We start from the raw sequence: 18,737 nt of genomic DNA, 5'->3' as shown, positions 1-18,737 counted from the left end.
TATCTGAAATAAGTGACAGTTCAACACGAAAGTAGTCTACTTCGCATATTTTCATACACTTATGTCGTATGGTATTATTTTTTGGGGTAATTCTTTTGATTCAAAAAGGGTATTTTTGGCTGTTCGAGCTATATGTGGTGTAAGTTCGAGAACCTCTTGTCGACCCCTATTCAATAGTCTGGTAATTCTGACATTGCCCTCACAGTATATATTTTCTTTAATGTCGTTTGTTGTTAGCAATATTACCCTATTCCCAAGAGTTAGCAGCTTTCACTCAGTTGATACTAGGCAGAAATCAAATCTGCATGTGGAATGCACTTCCTTGACTCTTGGGCAGAAAGGAGTACAGTATTCTATTGCATCCATTTTCAATAAGCTACCACAAGAACTCAAAAATCTTAGCAGTAGCCCAAACTCTTTTAAGTCTAAACTGAAGAGTTTCCTCATGGCTCACTCCTTCTATTCTGTCGAGGAGCTCCTGGAAAAGCTAAAAAATTAAGCAAATTCCAGTGTTACATTGTTAATTTTCTTTATTTAAACTTAAGACTTATCACCTGAATATGTTTTTTATATTTCATTTTATCTGTTTCTACTATCGTGTTATAATTCCATGTATTGACTCGTTCCATGACCATGGAGACTTCTCTTTAATTTGGTCCCATGGAACAATAAATAAATAAATAAATAAAAATAAATAAACACAGTGGGTCAGCTGTTGACCTCTCCAGGTTATTCTCAGTTTCCTCCATGCCTCTCTGTTCCGTAAGTGGAATGCACACACTTGTGTTTTGGAGGGATTTGGCTTCAGGTAGTTGCTATCGTAGTAGTTAGATAATGCCTCAAGACTTATTGTGAGTTTTTCTTTCACCTCCTCGAAAGTTCTACCTTGTGCGGCAAGTGCTGTGTCGTCTGCATAAATGAAAGATCTTGTGACAAGATTAATTGGCTGGTCATTAGTGTAAATATTAAACAGCAGTGGGGCTAGCACACTTCCTTGGGGGATACCACTTCTCTATGCCCTCCACCGGCTCCTCTTGTTTTGTAGAGCAACAAAGAAACCTCTGTTTTGTAACAGGCATCTTACAGACTGTGTTGAACTTATTGGCTAAAGATCCTGAGCAAAACTCTAGACGAACTCTCCATTCATCTTGTAACTGTTCCTCTCTCCTTAACAAACCCTCCCTGTGACATAATCTCCGATTTTATTTGGAATTGGCCAGGTGTAGGATGGCATTATACCCATTACATTCAACGTCTCATGAAGGAACAGAATGAGCTGAGCTCCACGTAATCAATAAATTACGATCTTCTGCTTTTGGAAAGAGCATAACACGTGTTCCAGACTTGCACGACTGACTGACGCTAGTGAAACAGCCTGGAATTCACATTCCAATATCGTAACTGTTGTTCTGCGAAAAGTGTTCCATACCAATCTGACTCATGTCATCCATCCAGTCACACACAGTCTCTCTAAATGCATGCATGCTGGTGAGGTTAGCATTCCTTATTGGTGTGCAATAGAAATGAGCCTGATATATTGGAGAGTGTTGTTGTAACATGATGGAGCTCCAGACAGAAAGAGTTTGAAACATTTTACATAAATCACTTGTACTATCAATTATGTAGTACTGTTGTAGTGTTTGGTTCTGAAAAGAGAGATAGGATTGTAGAACATAAGCACACACTCCTAAGGCTACACGGTTCTGCACTTCAACATGCTATAATGTTAAGGCAACATGCTATAATGTTAAGGCAATGTGGTTTCCAGTATATAAAAAAAGGTTAAAATGGCTCTAAGCACTATGGGACTTAACATCTGAGGTCATCAGTCCCCTAGACTTAGAACTACTTAAACAGAACTAACCTAAGGACATCACACACATCCATGCCCAAGGCAGGATTCGAACCTGCGACCGTAGCAGCAGCGCGGTTCCGGACTGAAGCGCCTAAAACCGCTCGGCCACAGAGGCCGGCTCCCGATATATCAGTCGTGTGAAATGTGACTTTGTTAATACTCCAATGCAAGAAATATGTTTCCAACACCTGACATATACTCGCCTTATAAGTTTCCTATCCTACTCACTATGGTGAGAAATTTTAAGGTGACAAAACTACTACCTTCTGCATCAAAGGAAGTGACACAACGTGACGTAAAGATTGATCCAGAACAGTCTTCGCGAACGACACTTGCGGCATTGGAACGAGAATGACAGTCTGTATCACTAGCGTTAGTTGTTTGTGCGAGTTTGGAACACATTTTGTGCTCTTTCCGAAAGCAAAATTTAGAAGTATATTGATTACATGAAACTCAGCTCGCTCTGTCCATTCATGAGACGTCAGCTGTAGTGCCCTCCTGCTTCTGGCCAGTCCCAAATTAAATCGGACACAATGTTACTGGGAGGGTTGGTTAAAGAGAAAGAGAAGCGAGACCATCTAGAGTTTTGCTAAGGATCCTTAGCCAATAGGTTCAATGAAGGGGCAGCACGTTTCAAAATAGTGGGCAGTGTGCTGCTATGGATATGATTCGTTTGTTGGGGTGGTAATCACCAAAGGTGTTGGTGAGATCTTCCCATCTACGACTTTATCCTACGAATGCGAGAATACTTTGTGACTCCTATCCACATATGGAGATACGGCCAATCGCAATAAAATCATACCGAATTTATATAGTGTCTCGGCTAAGGAACGTAGTTTTTGCACCTCCTCTCTGCTGGTGGCTATTTCCCACACTACAGAACCGTATTTGTATCTTATGGTGTTGGCAGTCTATTAGGTTTCACGATAAGTCCACATATTTAAAACACTCGCAAAGTAATGGAGGGGGTGTTTTAGCAATGATACAGAAATTAAGAACCCTGCTGCAATGTCATTTGCTGATAACATCATGAGATCGACGGGATCAGACGTTTTGTTGCCGTCACAAGTCGTCGAGAGGAGTGGTTTGGAACTCGGGTAATTGGGTAAAATGCGTTGAAGTTACGGAAACCTGGTAAAATTGCGAAAATTGATGTAAAATACATAATATTGAGGAAAATACGACAAAATGATTGTTATAAAGCTCCGACATAATCGATAACAATATCGTAGAACGAGTTCATTTTTTACTCAGTTCAGCGTCATGAAATAACGTGGAGGAAGTGAAGCGAAATGTAGCTTGCTGTCAGGTGTAAAAATGACTGTGTTTTTCGTTCCGGCATGCGAACAGATAGTGTAAAAGCCACTGTTCTATAGTGGTATTTGTGAGTCTGAAATGTTTGTAATATGCTCATGTATGGAATTTATTTACAAGACTTCCGCAGACACTAATTTTGAGTGCTTGGACGTTAGGAGAGCGGGCGGGCTACAGGAGGCTATTGGAAGCAGATGGAGGCAGCGTTGGTGGTTGGCGCCAGTTATTGAGTGGCGACTGCCCGCAGTGACCTTTATGGTCGCTGGTCACAGCACCCGCCCCTCTGCTGAGTGCAACATCTGGGGCTGCCTCATCCCACTGCCAGACATAGCCGAGGGGCGCAGCAGGCTGTTGGCCATTCTTCTCCCAGAGAGTTGTTTGTTCCCCATCTGTAACGAATGGTCGATTATGTCCCTATTGTTCAAGGGGTCAGTATTTCCTAGAAATACATTTGAGTTCTGCAGACCTGAAACAGTACATCATTGTCAACTCAACACCAACCAAAGCAGAAAATAGTCAACAGATGGAGCTCTTGTGCACCATCAACCAGAAGTTAGAACAGGCCTGGGAAAGCAGAACCACTACCTACAGGAGGGTCTAGCTGCAGACCAGAAACAATATATCATTGTCTACCCAACACGGACCAAAGCAGAGCACCTGCAGTGGATGGGCCTCTTTGTTTATCATCGTTGATGCATTATAACAGGCCTGGAAAACCAGTATCCTTACTTATGTGAGTAGGGGGAGGAGTAGGAGGGAGAAGAGGAGGCATGAGGGAAGGTAAGACTGGTTCTAAGCTACGTAGTCTGTATCCACACATTGTGGTGAAGACACATGCATTGTTCTGGTCAAAGTTTTTTTTGGTAGCTCTGTCATGTTATTACAATGTTTGATCTTCCTTGTAGAACCAAGGCCAGGATGCACTCAGATTGTAACATAGTCATCGCTATTGTCTTTTTTCAATAGTTGTTTGATTATAAGAGAATTACGTCTCTCCCCTCCTAAGACCCTGATACCACGGGAAAACCGCTTCTATCCATTCTAAAATGTTCGTTCAATATTGGTTTTCGTCTTCTTGTTTGCTCCTACCAGCACTACGTTACTGTTGAAGTCTTCCGCTCCCCTCAGTGTGTGGAGCTTGCTAGCTAAAAGTAAGTTTAAAGGCTGTTGGATGGTGTTAAGTGCCTGTTTTGTAGTATATTCAACACAAGATTCGATGTTCTCGGTTCCATATTCATTGTAGCAAGCATACATTCATAACACGAGAGTGACTTTACACTTACTTAACTGGATAGTCCTTGATTTTAGTACTATCTTCGCTATTTGCACTGTTGCGGTCACAGTATTCGTTTTGCAAGCGTAAGACTGTAGCCTTTACGTGCTGTGAAGTGAGGCCTGTCGGTACAATATTCACTGTAGCAAGTATAGGAATCACACCTAGAGAATAAACGATGGTAACTCTTCATCCAGAGAAGGGTCATTCGTGTTTATTCATTCACTCTTTTTAAATAAATGAGCTGACATTACAGCCGCAAGCTATTGAGAACTGCTACACTTCAGGCAGATGTACAGTGTGCCTCCACGAGGAGCAATGACCTCTGTAAAATTCCTCCGACATCCATTCTTCTGCCGTGTGTAGTGCAGGAATCTCATCCTTCCACAGTATACGAGAACGTGTACACACAAAGTTGCTATTCGGTACAGTGGAGTGTGTGAGACCTCTACCAGACAGTCTTTGCACAGTTTACCTGAAGAAGTAGAATAAATGCGAGAGTTTATAACACAATGCAGCGGCAGAGGCTAGCGAGTGTAGCACTACTCTCTAGCTGTTGGCGGCAGGCAGGCAGATCTGTGCACAGCGAGGCAACTAGTATAAAGATACATGTGTATCTCATTTACACGGGATGTATTACTTCAATGCTTTTCCTACATGAGAACAGTTAGCTGAGCCCACATTCAGATAGTCCCAGCATACCCAGAACGTTTGAAAGCACACTGCTGTTGACTGTTCAGTTCTTCGTCCATGACAGAGAGTCGGGTATTTCGCCATTCTTCCAGTGTGGCCAGTCTTACAAAGAAATGCGTTTAACAACTTGTAGAAAGCGTCCTATTCTTAAGTCTTTTGTCCATCTGTGACTGATTTCTGCAGACTAGAAACAGTATATCACTACCAGCAAATGGATCTTTTTGTGTACAATCTGCGACAAGTTAAAGCATACCTTTGAAACCGGTATTCCTACCTATGGCGGGAGGGAGGGGGAGGAGAGGGAGGGAGGAGGGAATAGAGTAGAGGAGGTAAGACTGGTCCTAAGCTGCATAGTCTGCGTTCACACGTCGAGGTGAACACATGTGCAGCTGTCACCACTGTCTCCTGACGAGATCTTTTGGGGTTTCCTTTTGAAGTAGTTATGTTATTACAATGATGTTTCTCAGTTCCCAGTGCATTTGTCACGTTATGACTGTGGTTTTTTCGTCAGTTTCGATGTGTAATTAGAGCAGTGAAGCATTTTTCATGAGTTGTGGTAGCGTATACCAGCCTTCCTACACTTTAGTGATAGTTTGCAACCCCGTCCCTTCTTACCAATGTATCTGTATACAAGTTCCTCAGCAGCTAATTTACTTGTAGACTGGTAGGAGGCAACACTTGCGGCGACAGCTGTAGGACAGCTCCTCTCCAATTTCGAGTGCTATTGTGGCACACAGCAAAGTGAACATATACACACTTGCGATTGGGAAGGGGAACGAAACCCATTTCAAACGCCCTCATTTGAGCCCCATACACCAAGATAAGCACCTCTGATTCATTCAGTGTGGATTTGTGGAACAGGACGAAGTTGTCACCTTGACTATGGATTGACCAGCCATTTAAAAAGAACACACACAAACAACTCCAGCAAAGGCAGTAGTACCATGAGTTGCAAAATGCATCCTGAGTCTGTCCTGCTGCATCACCATTATTTACTGAAAAGTATTCCCCCTTTGTTCATCTCCTTCCACTTGACATGTAGAAGGTTATGGACACAGTCTTCAACTGTATGCTTACAGGTAACAAACAGAGTTACTAAACACTTCCCTGTCCAACATCTCTTCAATTGAACACATATCCCACCAAAAATAAAGTCAGCACCTTCCTCTCCAGCCTTGTTCCCACCAATTTTAAGTAGCTGCATTCATTTAAATTTCGAACAGCAAGGTAGTAGGTTTTCTCACCAAACTTTAGGCAGTTCTTTCAGCAGGGTTATACACACACAAATAAATGTACACAATTCTCAAGATAGTACCTTATGTCCTTCCTCTCCAGCACCTCAGCACAGACTAAGTATCTTTATTGACAGTTCAGTAGTGGGGGAGGGGAGGGTGAGTGGGGTATGGGTGGAGTCAGGGAAAGAGATGAAGTGGGGGATGGGGGAAGAGTGGGGGTGGTGATGTCATCAGTGCTATGTTGCAACATTTACCCCCCACAGAGTTGAGGTTGACCACCCAGGGAGTGCCATCATCTTGAATAAATTTGGAAACATTGCACACTGCATTAAAATGAATATTGTCTCCCTACTTTCCTCAACTACAAAAAGGATTTACTTATTAACACTTAATGACACTGAACTTATTACTTGCAAAATAAAGTTAGTATCCAAACAGTGTTTCAGCATTATAGCACCGACCATGTTGTAGCATTAAAATGCTTCAGTTCGCTTGTGTGTACAACGTTTGTGAGCATTTTACACACACTTCCCTTGCAGTAGCACACTAGTTAACGTTTGTACTAGCGCAGATATGACGCCTTTTCGTTTTCTGCTATGCTGGCCCATTTCTCCTCATGTCTTTGTTGCTCCTCCTACTGGTACTGAGTTGGTACCTCTACTCCTCTACCCATTAGAAACAACTTCAGTCTCTCTAACAATACAGCATACATTATTACCAATGTCCTGATGACGTTTTTCATGATATGTAAGTTTGAAACTCCTTGAGACACACTGTTCTGTGTGTCTGTTTACTGGTCTTTATTTTGTAGATAATATAAAAGCTTAATGCGCAGACATTAAAAAATTAGAACGCAGCAAGAGGCCATGTGCTTCTATTGTACACAACACTATACTTTTCGTATTTATGTTCACAGGTTTCCAGTCCTCTCTTAGTGCAATTGTAGAAACTCATTTTTTTACATATACCTGTATCTTCATGTATGTTGCCATCAGTTCCCTTTGTTTGTGTAGTATTAGAACTAAGCAGTGAGGCTTCCTTGGAACGCAAATCGTAGTACACACTTGTCGCATAAAACCAAGCAAACTTGAGCTTAATATCTCTGTGTTGGTTGGGAAGAGGTTCAGTAGGAATCTCGCGTTTACGTTTACGTGAAACTCCCACTAATATCAGCTTCAAATCGATTAAGTTTCAGGCAAGTGGATCTCCAGTTATCAATGATTAAGTTTCTCCCTGAGTCTTTCATGCGAGTAACAAATGTTTATGAACATCTAAGAAATGATTAGACTGCGTGAACGAACTATCAGACTGCATACACCTCAAATATGTTCAAATAGAAATTTCTGTATTCTACTGTAGCAATCAACTTATATTCCAAATTTCTTTGGATTTTTAGGGGAGTACTGCTTAAACGAGCATTGCTCCCGGAATGGAATGAGTTATTCGTTAGTCATCAGGAATTCTGTAGGATAATATGATTTCTTGTGGGTTTTTTTCCTGTATGGACATAAATTCACGAATAGCAAACAGATATATTCGTTTCATAAGTACATACTTAATATGTAAATAAAGAGTGGTACTACTATTTTACATGTCAGTTGTATTAAATTATCATCCCATAATGTATTTTCTTGTACTTTCGAATGTCTTATTCTTACATTACACAATATAACATATCATACTGGTAACTATGCTATGTTCTGCTTTTACGCTAAAGTAGTTTCAGAGTTGAGCTCTGCTTTTGCCCATCTCAGCACTTTGTCATGCTAGCTCCGAGCAACTGTGTCATAATAATATTGTGTTTTGTAGCTGGGTTCCTTTGGTTAATTAGCTGCTTGTTTCATTTGGTTTTACCGTTCAGGTCAGAAAAAAGTAACCGTTGTTCACAGTGACCATTCTAACAATAAACGTGTCGGTAATATTTAAATAAATACGATGGGCGTTTAGTAAGCAATGCTACCCATTCTTTACCGAAAGCAGGTTGGTTTTATTCAAGATTTCAATATATCATATTGTTCCCCACTCTTCTGGCTACAAAATCCTATTTTTCACCATAATCTTCTTACTGGGAGAGACTGTATTCATGAATGGTACCACTCCACTGGTCGACGTCAGAGCCAACCTCTTGGTGAATTAACAACATCCCCATCATCCACGTACTGCTTCCAGTGAAATGCATCCCTCATTGGTGCAAATAGATGGAAATCGGAAGGGGCGAGATCCGAGCTGTAGGGTGGATGAGAAAGAACAGTCTGATGAAATTTTGTGAGTTCTTATCGGATGCACAGACTTGTGTTAGGCCTTGTGTCGTCATGGAGTCATGGAGAGTTTGCATTGTTTTGGCGACAAACATGCTGAAGTCGCTTCTTTAATTTTCTGAAGGCAAGCGGGAGATAGGACAGGTTTGCACGACATCGTTGCGATGATGACAGACGCTCGCCCATCGACTCATTGTGCTTTTGTTCACTACCAGGTCACTGTAGACATTCTGCAAGCGACTATGAATTTCTGCACTGCTCTGATTGTCCACCAAAAGAAACTCAATGACAGCTCTCCTCTTGGAATGCACCCCCGTGGCAGATGCCACTTTGAAAGCTAGGTATAGCTCTGCCACGTATCAGAACTTCATGAAACTATAGGGGCAGATGCGGCGATATTCCACGATGTTCCACAACAAATTCCGCTTTTTTCAACCGATGTTGGCCGAGAAAAAAGTGTGTTGCTTTACTTATCGAATGCCCCTTCTGTCTTATTCACTTTTTCTACATCTACATCTACATACATACTCCGCAATCCACCATACGTTGCGTGGCGGAGGGTACCTCGTACCACAGCTAGCATCTTCTCTCCCTGTTCCACTCCCAAACACAACGAGGGAAAAACGACTGCCTATATGCCTCTGTACGAGCCCTAATCTTTCTTATCTTATCTTTGTGGTCTTTTCGCGAAATATAAGTTCGCGGCAGTAAAATTGTACTGCAGTCAGCCTCAAATGCTGGTTCTCTAAATTTCCTCAGTAGCGATTCACGAAAAGAACGCCTCCTTTCCTCCAAAGACTCCCACCCGAGTTCCTGAAGCATTTCCGTTACACTCGCGTGATGATCAAACGTACCAGTAACAAATCTAGCAGCCCGCCTCTGAATTGCTTCTATGTCATCCCTCAATCCGACCTGATAGGGATCCCAAACGCTCGAGCAGTACTCAAGAATAGGTCGTATCAGTGTTTTATAAGCGGTCTCCTTTACAGATGAACCACATCTTCCCAAAATTCTACCAGTGAATGGGAGGCGACTGTGGTGTCACCGCCAGACACCACACTTGCTAGGTGGTAGCCTTTAAATCGGCCGCGGTCCGTTAGTATACGTCGGACCCGCGTGTCGCCTCTATCAGTGATTGCAGACCGAGCGCCGCCACACGGCAGGTCTAGAGAGTCTTCCTACCACTCGCCCCAGTTGTACAGCCGACTTTGCTAGCGATGGTTCACTGACAAATTACGCTCTCATTTGCCGAGACGATAGTTAGCATAGCCTTCAGCTACGTCATTTGCTACGACCTAGCAAGGCGCCATTACCAGTTACTATTGATGCTGTAAAACATGTACCGCCAAGAGCGATGTTCACCAATTATGGATTAAAGTTAAGTATTCCAGCAGCTACGTACTTTTTTTACTAGTCTCAATTCCTTGAACTGTTCCAGACCTCACGCCAGCCTGCGTGAGCTTAAACGCGTGCATTTCGGCTTCCTCATAGTGGATTGGCTGTCTTGCCAAACCACAACAGCGACTATCCGCCTTCCCCACAACTCCCATTACATGCTTGTCCCACTTCATATCGCTCTGCAATGTTACGCCCAAATATTTAATCGACGTGACTGTGTCAAGCGCTACACTACTAATGGAGTATTCAAACATGACGGGATTCTTTTTCCTATTCATCTGCATTAATTTACATTTATCTATATTTAGAGTTAGCTGACATTCTTTACATCAATCACAAATCCTGTCCAAGTCATCTTGTATCCTCCTACAGTCACATTCCCGCACACCACAGCATCATCAGCAAACAGCCGCACATTGCTATCCACCCTATCCAAAAGATCATTTATGTAGATAGAAAACAACAGCGAACCTACCACACTTCCCTGGGGCACTCCAGATGTTACCCTCACCTCCGATGAACACTCACCACCGACGACAACGTACTGGGTACTATCACTTAAGAAGTCTTCGAGCCACTCACATATTTGAGAACCAATCCTATATGCTCGTACCTTAGTTAGGAGTCTGCAGTGGGGCACCGAATCAAACGCTTTCCGGAAGTCAAGGAATATGGCATCCGTCTGATACCCTTCATCCATGGTTCGCAAGATATCATGAAAAAAGAGCGAGTTGCGTTTCGCAGGAGCGATGCTTTCTAAAGCCGTGCTGATGCATGGACAGCAACTTCTCTGTTTCAAGGAAATTCATTATATTCGAACTAAGACTATGTTCGAGAATCCTGCAACAAACCGATGTTAAGAATATTGGTCTGTAATTTTGAGGATCCGTCCTTCTACATTTCTTCACCTGCGCTTTTTTCCAGTCGCTCGGGACTTAACGTTGGGCAAGAGATTCGCGATAAATGCAAGCTAAGCAAGGAGCCAATGCAGTAGAGTACTCTCTGTAAAACCGAATTGGAATCCCATCAGGAGCTGGTGATTTATTTATTTTCAATCCATTCAGCTGCTTCACAACCCCAGGGATGTCTATCACCATGTCCTCAATACGGGAATCTGTACGAGACTCACACGGCGGTATGTTTGTACGATCCTCCTGCGTGAAAGATTTCTCAAATGCTAAATTTAAAATTTCAGCTTTCGTTTTGCTGTCTTCTGTTGCCAGGCCAGACTGATCAGTGAGCGACTGGATGGAAGCCTTCGACCTGCTTACCGATTTTACGTAAGACCAGAATTTCCTTGGGTTTTCAGCAAGATCTTTTGCTAAGGTATGACGCTGGTAGTGGTTGTATGCTTCGCGCATCGCTCTTTTTACAGCAGCACGAATCTCTACTAACTTTTGCCTGTCCTCATTCTCCCGATCTTTCTTGTACCGCGAGTGCAACTGTCTTTGCTTCCTGAGCATTCTCCGAATTGTGCTGTTAAACCACGGTGGGTCTTTTCCGTCTGTAACCCACTTTTTCGGCACATACTTCTCCAATGCGTGATTTGCAATGTGTTTAAAATTTGCCCATAATTCTTCCACGTCCATCGTACTGGAAGTAAATGAAGTCGATTCATTTACTAAGTGGGATGCGAACAACTGCTTATCTGCTCTTTCTAGTAATAATACTCTCCTAGACTTCTTGACCAACTTTTTAACTTTCGTAACCATAGTCGTAATGACAACATCATGATCACTAATCCCTGTCTCAACACTGACACCGTCGATGAGGTCTGGTCTGTTCGTGGCTACCAGATCTAAAATATTTCCATTACGTGTTGGCTGTCGATTTAGCTGCTCAAGACAGTTTTCGGATAATGTGTTCAAAAGTAATTCACACGACGGCTTGTCTGTACAACCTGTAATGAATCCATAGACATCCCAGTCTATACTAGGTAGGTCGAAGTCGCCTCCGACTAATATAGCGTGATCCAGGTACTTCTGCGATACAGACTGTAGACTCCCTTTGAATGATTCTAGAACTGTCACGGTGGAACCTGGTGGCCGGTAATAACACCCAACAATTAATTTTATTTCTCCTAGCCCTGTTAAACGTGTCCAGATAATTTCACAATCACACTCTACTTCGACCTCAGTAGACACAATATTTTTGACAACTGCAATGAAGACACCACCTCCTACGGTGTCTAATCTGTCTTTCCGATACACGTTCCAATCCTCACTAAATATTTCAGAACTTCCTATCTCAGGGTTCAGCCAGGTCTCAGTCCCGAGAATAATTTGCGCGCTACACGCTTCCTGGAGGGCAGGAAATTCAGGAACTTTATTCCGAACACTCTGAAAATTTACTGCTAATATCTTGATAGCTGAAGTGTCTTTACACTGAGCGCGTCTTCATTTCCCTGCCTGCATGTCGACTGTCGAGTGTTCATCAGGACACCTCGCACTACTGCCTAGCCTAAAAAAAAACCATGTGCTCGTCACAAGTACTCTGCTACCCGAGTAGCCGCTTCCTTTGTATAGTGCATCCCTGACCTATCTAGGGGCGTCCTACAATTCCCCACCCTATAGTGCAAGTCTAAAAATCTGCAGCCAAGACCGTCACAGAGTCGACAAAGCCTCTGGTTAAGATCCTCCACTTGACTCCAAACCAAAGGACCCCAATCCACTCTGGGAACGATGCTGCAAATAAAGAGCTGTGTTTGCACCCCGCGTGCGAGGCCAGCGGTCTTCACCAAATCCGCCAGCCGCCTGTACGAACTGAGGATCGCCTCAGAACCCAAGCAACAGGCATCATTGATGCCGACGTGAGCAACTACTTGCAGATGACTGCACCCCATACGCTCGATAACCACAGGCAAGGCCGCCTCCACATCTTGGATGAGGCCCCCCAGCAGACAAACCGAGTCCACGTTGAAATTCTTTCCAGCCTTGAATGCTATTTCCCTAAGGGGCTCCATTACCTGCCTAACGTTGGAGCACCCAATAACCAGCAAGCCTTTGCCCCCGTGTGCCTGCTCAGGCCCTGCTGAAGGAACGGCCACCTGCCAACTGACAGGATGAATGGGCGAGGCCAGCCGGCCAGCCTCCACATTGACCCTCCGCCTCGGGCGACGCGAACGCACTGCAGTCCGCCACTCACCCTGAGATGAGGGCGGCCCCAACGCGCTGGGTACACTAGAAGGTGCCTCGGCGACTGAGTCAGCAGACGCAGCAAGCGACACCTGGGGTGTCTCAAGCGACGCGCCAGACCCTCCGCCGTCGCTGCACCTCGAGGCAGCAGCCTGAAGGCGGCAGACCATCGCCAACAGCATGCTCAGCTGCTAGCAAACCGCGGCTAGTTCCTCCTGCGCCTGCACACAGCACGCACACACCCTATCCATCCTACTGCTAATATCTGGACATAGAGAGTTGCGGCAAATAAAACAGCAATATGCGACTGCACAGTTGCGTCACCAGCGCCAGATTGACCTGCGATATATGAACAATTACTTATGAACCAAACAATCAAATGACCACGACTACGCCGCTATACAGATATTACAATGCGATCCTTCTCCTGTCCTAGTACAAATGACAACCACCTACGCGATGTTACACTGTACCGTTATTAAAATTTGATACTACCCCTTTTTAATTCGAAAATACTCAAAGATCCGAAAAATTTCACCACGTAAGCACACAGACACACAAAGTAATTTGAATTAAACCTGCGGAACTAATACGAAAAACTGAATATACGACTAGTTTCTGCAACTGCTGCTTGCACACGTCACTCTGCAAGCACAGATGAAACTGCACTGGCCTCTGTCTGCTGCTAACTGACTCTACGAAATAACCAGAAAGCACCGGCTGTCCAAAACAAACAACTGACTAACGACTCCGCGAATTTATACTTTACAGCTATCAATAAGCAATATAACTCCTGTCAAATACGAGAATACGCAAGGATTTTATGTAATTAAATATGCAAGCACACAAACACTCGGAAAGAAATTAAGAATCAAACTACAAAACAAATATGAAAGCTAAATATGCGACTGCTGCTGCGCTGCTGCTACACTACTGCTGCACTGATAATTCACCAGCGGCTGCTCAAGGCTCACTGCGCAGCTCACTTTTTGAATCTCATCATGTTTAAAAGGCTCTGGACAACATAGCTTGTAGTTTTTACTAGTATTTTTACATTTAATAACTCAAAAACTTTAGTAGATATTGGAGTGAAACTTAGACAAATAATCAGTGTATGTGATGTCTACATGGGAAAAATTAACAAACTGTGAATACATTGTGAAGTAAACATTGATTTTTATCTTACATACTGAATTATGTGTAATTTTTATTTTAGGTGCACTGTATTTCCACACTATTCAAATGAAACCTCAAAACAAATCTTACTCTTTTAATTATCAACTTGTTAAAAAAAGCTAGGAATATTTACCAATTTACTGTTTTTTGTATTTTTTAAAGAAAACATGTTTTAAAAATCAATTTTTTCTCCTAATAATTTAAGAATTTATTATATGCTCCAGCTTAAAATATGTAATGCGCTATTGAATAATGTGGTCTGTGTAAGCAAGCACTACCTTATTATTCATAAAAATTTTGATTTCGTAGCTTTAATATTTGAGATATAATGATATGTAAGTATGAATGTCAGAGCAATTCAGAGGTGGGCAGTTGATTTGTTACTGGTAGGTTCGAAAAACATGTGGTATGGAGTTGCTTCCAGAAATCAAATGTGAATCCGGAAGGGAATGCGATATTCTTTTTGAAGAACATTACTGAAAAAATTTAGGGAATCGGTATTTGAAGCCGACCACGAAGATAAGATGTGAAAAATTAGGGCTCATACAGAGGCATATAGGCAGTCATTTTTCCTTCACTCTATTTGCAAGTGAAACAGAAAAGAAAATGACCATTAGTAGTACACTGTACACTCCGCCATACAGCTTACGGTGGCTTGCAGAGTATCTGTGTAGATGTAGAAAAACGTTGATTGTTGGAAATTGAAACTAACGATTTGCATTTCATTTTCTTCTCAATAATGACATATCAAAGTATTCCGGCTCGATAATCTTCTTTATTCACAGTGTCCTTTTCATCTTCTCTAGTTTCCTTTCCTTTCTTTGTTATTCTGGCCTCATTCCTGATGCTTTCAGTAGCATTTTTTAACTTCAGCGCCACGTCTCCACGTTTCCTGTCTACTCATTGCAGCCTACTTTTCATGTTGTCCTCACTTTTGATGCCTAGTCTACTCATGGTGTTTAATCTGCAGGTTACTACATCATTAAATCATATTATGGCTTCTATCACACCAACTGTTGTGGACTGGCAAGACAGCCAATCCACTAGGAGGAAGCCGAAAGTCACGCGTTTAAGCCCACGCAGGCTGGCGTGAGGTCTGGAACAGGACACGGAATTATAGTAGCAAAAAAAGTACGTAGCTGCTGGAATACTTAACTTTTAATCCATAATTGGTGAACATCGCTCTTGACGGTACATGTTTTACAGCATCAATCGTAACTGGTAAAGGCGCCTAGCTAGGTCGTAGCAAATGACGTAGCTGAAGGCTATGCTAACTATCGTCTCGGCAAATGAGAGCGTAATTTTGTCAGTGAACTATCGCAAGCAAAGTTGGCTGTACAACTGGGCGAGTGCTAGGAAGTCTCTCTAGAGCTGCCGTGTGGCGGCGCTCGGTCTGCAATCACTGATAGTGGCGACACGCGGGTCCGACGTATACTAACGGACCGCGGCCGATTTAAAGGCTACCACCTAGCAAGTGTGGTGTCTGGCGGTGACACCACACCAACCTGCAAACCTGACATACCAAGAAAAACATTTTTTGCAAGTGTTCCCAAATGTAGCTATTGCAGCTTTGATTCGGATTCTGTATTTTGCCATTAAGCATTTTCCCAGGAGTTTATAATCTGAAAGATTTTCATATATTGGCTATTGTTCTACCATAACAGTTTCTGGCATGGGTTGTGCATGTATATGTTTCTGTCCATTGGCTTCAAGCCTATCATACTCACTACATGAAGTGTTTCCTTTTGGGCAGAGGCCATATCATTGGTGCTCATCAGTGGATATTCTGTGAAAAGGACTTGCACAAATAGGTTTTCTCACCTCATTGACATTTTCGCTATTTCTCCCAATGGCTGGACTATAATATTCTGTTTCTGACTCATTGAGCCTGCCTTGTCCACAACCGCTTCGCCATAAGAGAGTTTTCTTCCTGTCATGCCCTTGCAGAGTTTCCTAAGTCTTATCTCCATTCTCTTCTGTACATGTCCTATCCATTCCTTTTCTTTTTTTTAATTTGGATTTCACCATATGGTTTCAACAGCCATATCGCTATTTAAGCCCTTAGAGTCACTATAACCAAGGAAGTGAGTGTATTACAAATCACTTTGTAAGGATACAAGGGGATCTACCTGTGGATTAATGTTGACTCTCAGTAGCTGCACCATTGGTCATGTAGCTGAAAATGTTGTAAGAGGATTGTATCTATTAATAAATAAAAAAAGAAGTCTAGTAGTGCTTTTCATATGTTCACATGAAATCACTTTGTATATTTATTTACAGAGTTTGATTCCCATTGCTAAAGACAAGGCCTGATAACAGATCAAGCATGGTTCTGCAGCTGTCCTTGTACTTAACATTTTATGGATAATTTTAAATTATATTCCGCAAACAGAGTAAGAATTATGAGTTAACTGGCACACAAAATAATTTTTCCTAAGCAGATCAACAAATTGTCTACACAGCACACAGAATGATGATAACAATCTGTTAAGGCATGTTGCTTGTTAAGTCTTTCACTCATTACAAAAATCCTCGAATAATCTTGAAGGCTAGTTCAAACAACAACACTAAGGCACACAATGTATAAAATACTGAAATCTCAGAGAAAGTTGCATATTGACCAAAACATAACTCCAAGAAAAACGAGAAGCATAATTATGGAATTGTGCATGTTCTGTCCTTATACAGGCACATGTTAGAATATTATGTGATTTTGGTTCTTTGACTATTATTTGAAATTTCCCAGGTCAAATTAATCCTTTTTAAGTAGATGTAATAATGATTGTCAGACTTTGTTTATTAAATTACCGATTTGTTTATTAAATTACCGATAAACAGAACCAATTTATGTTTACACTATCGGAATTCCTGACTTTTAGCCATGGCATCCATATTGATTATTAAAATTTGGATATTAAGAATTACACAATTCTTAATTTGTCAGTTGCATATTTGTTATTGATGTCACTGGGTTCAGAAAATTTAGCCTATCAGTAATAGGCTAACATAGTTCAAAAAATTATAGTGATTCGGTCATGATGTAACCTGAAAGTTTGGGATGGTTGAAATACACTCCTGGAAATTGAAATAAGAACACCGTGAATTCATTGTCCCAGGAAGGGGAAACTTTATTGACACATTCCTGGGGTCAGATACATCACATGATCACACTGACAGAACCACAGGCACATAGACACAGGCAACACAGCATGCACAATGTCGGCACTAGTACAGTGTATATCCACCTTTTGCAGCAATGCAGGCTGCTATTCTCCCATGGAGACGATCGTAGAGATGCTGGATGTAGTCCTGTGGAACGGCTTGCCATGCCATTTCCACCTGGCGCCTCAGTTGGACCAGCGTTCGTGCTGGACGTGCAGACCGCGTGAGACGACGCTTCATCCAGTCCCAAACATGCTCAATGGGGGACAGATCCGGAGATCTTGCTGGCCAGGGTAGTTGACTTACACCTTCTAGAGCACGTTGGGTGGCACGGGATACATGTGGACGTGCATTGTCCTGTTGGAACAGCAAGTTCCCTTGCCGGTCTAGGAATGGTAGAACGATGGGTTCGATGACGGTTTGGATGTACCGTGCACTATTCAGTGTCCCCTCGACGATCACCAGTGGTGTACGGCCAGTGTAGGAGATCGCTCCCCACACCATGATGCCGGGTGTTGGCCCTGTGTGCCTCGGTCGTATGCAGTCCTGATTGTGGCGCTCACCTGCACGGCGCCAAACACGCATACGACCATCATTGGCACCAAGGCAGAAGCAACTCTCATCGCTGAAGACAACACGTCTCCATTCGTCCCTCCATTCACGCCTGTCGCGACACCACTGGAGGCGGGCTGCACGATATTGGGGTGTGAGCGGAAGACGGCCTAATGGTGTGCGGGACCGTAGCCCAGCTTCATGGAGACGGTTGCGAATGTACTGTGGATGTACTGTGATGTACTGTGATGTACTGTGGAGACCTCACGCCCCACGTGTTGAGCAATTCGGCGGTACGTCCACACGGCCTCCCGCATGCTCACTATACGCCCTCGCTCAAAGTCCGTCAACTGCACATACGGTTCACGTCCACACTGTCGCGGCATGCTACCAGTGTTAAAGACTGCGATGGAGCTCCGTATGCCACGGCAAACTGGCTGACACAGACGGCAGCGGTGCACAATGCTGCGCAGCTAGCGCCATTCGACGGCCAACACCGCGGTTCCTGGTGTGTCTGCTGTGCCGTGCGTGTGACCATTGCTTGTACAGCCCTCTCGCAGTGTCCGGAGCAAGTATGGTGGGTCTGACACACCGGTGTCAATGTGTTCTTTTTTCCATTTCCAGGAGTGTATTTAATTAATGATATCTCCTGAATGTCATAGGTGTGACCTAAAATAAACATGTCTT

This window comes from Schistocerca cancellata, chromosome 5, assembly GCF_023864275.1.
Source record: "Schistocerca cancellata isolate TAMUIC-IGC-003103 chromosome 5, iqSchCanc2.1, whole genome shotgun sequence".
Taxonomy (NCBI): Eukaryota; Metazoa; Arthropoda; class Insecta; order Orthoptera; family Acrididae; genus Schistocerca; species Schistocerca cancellata.
The sequence above is the reverse complement of the archived record's forward strand: the minus strand, read 5'-3'. Positions refer to the sequence as shown.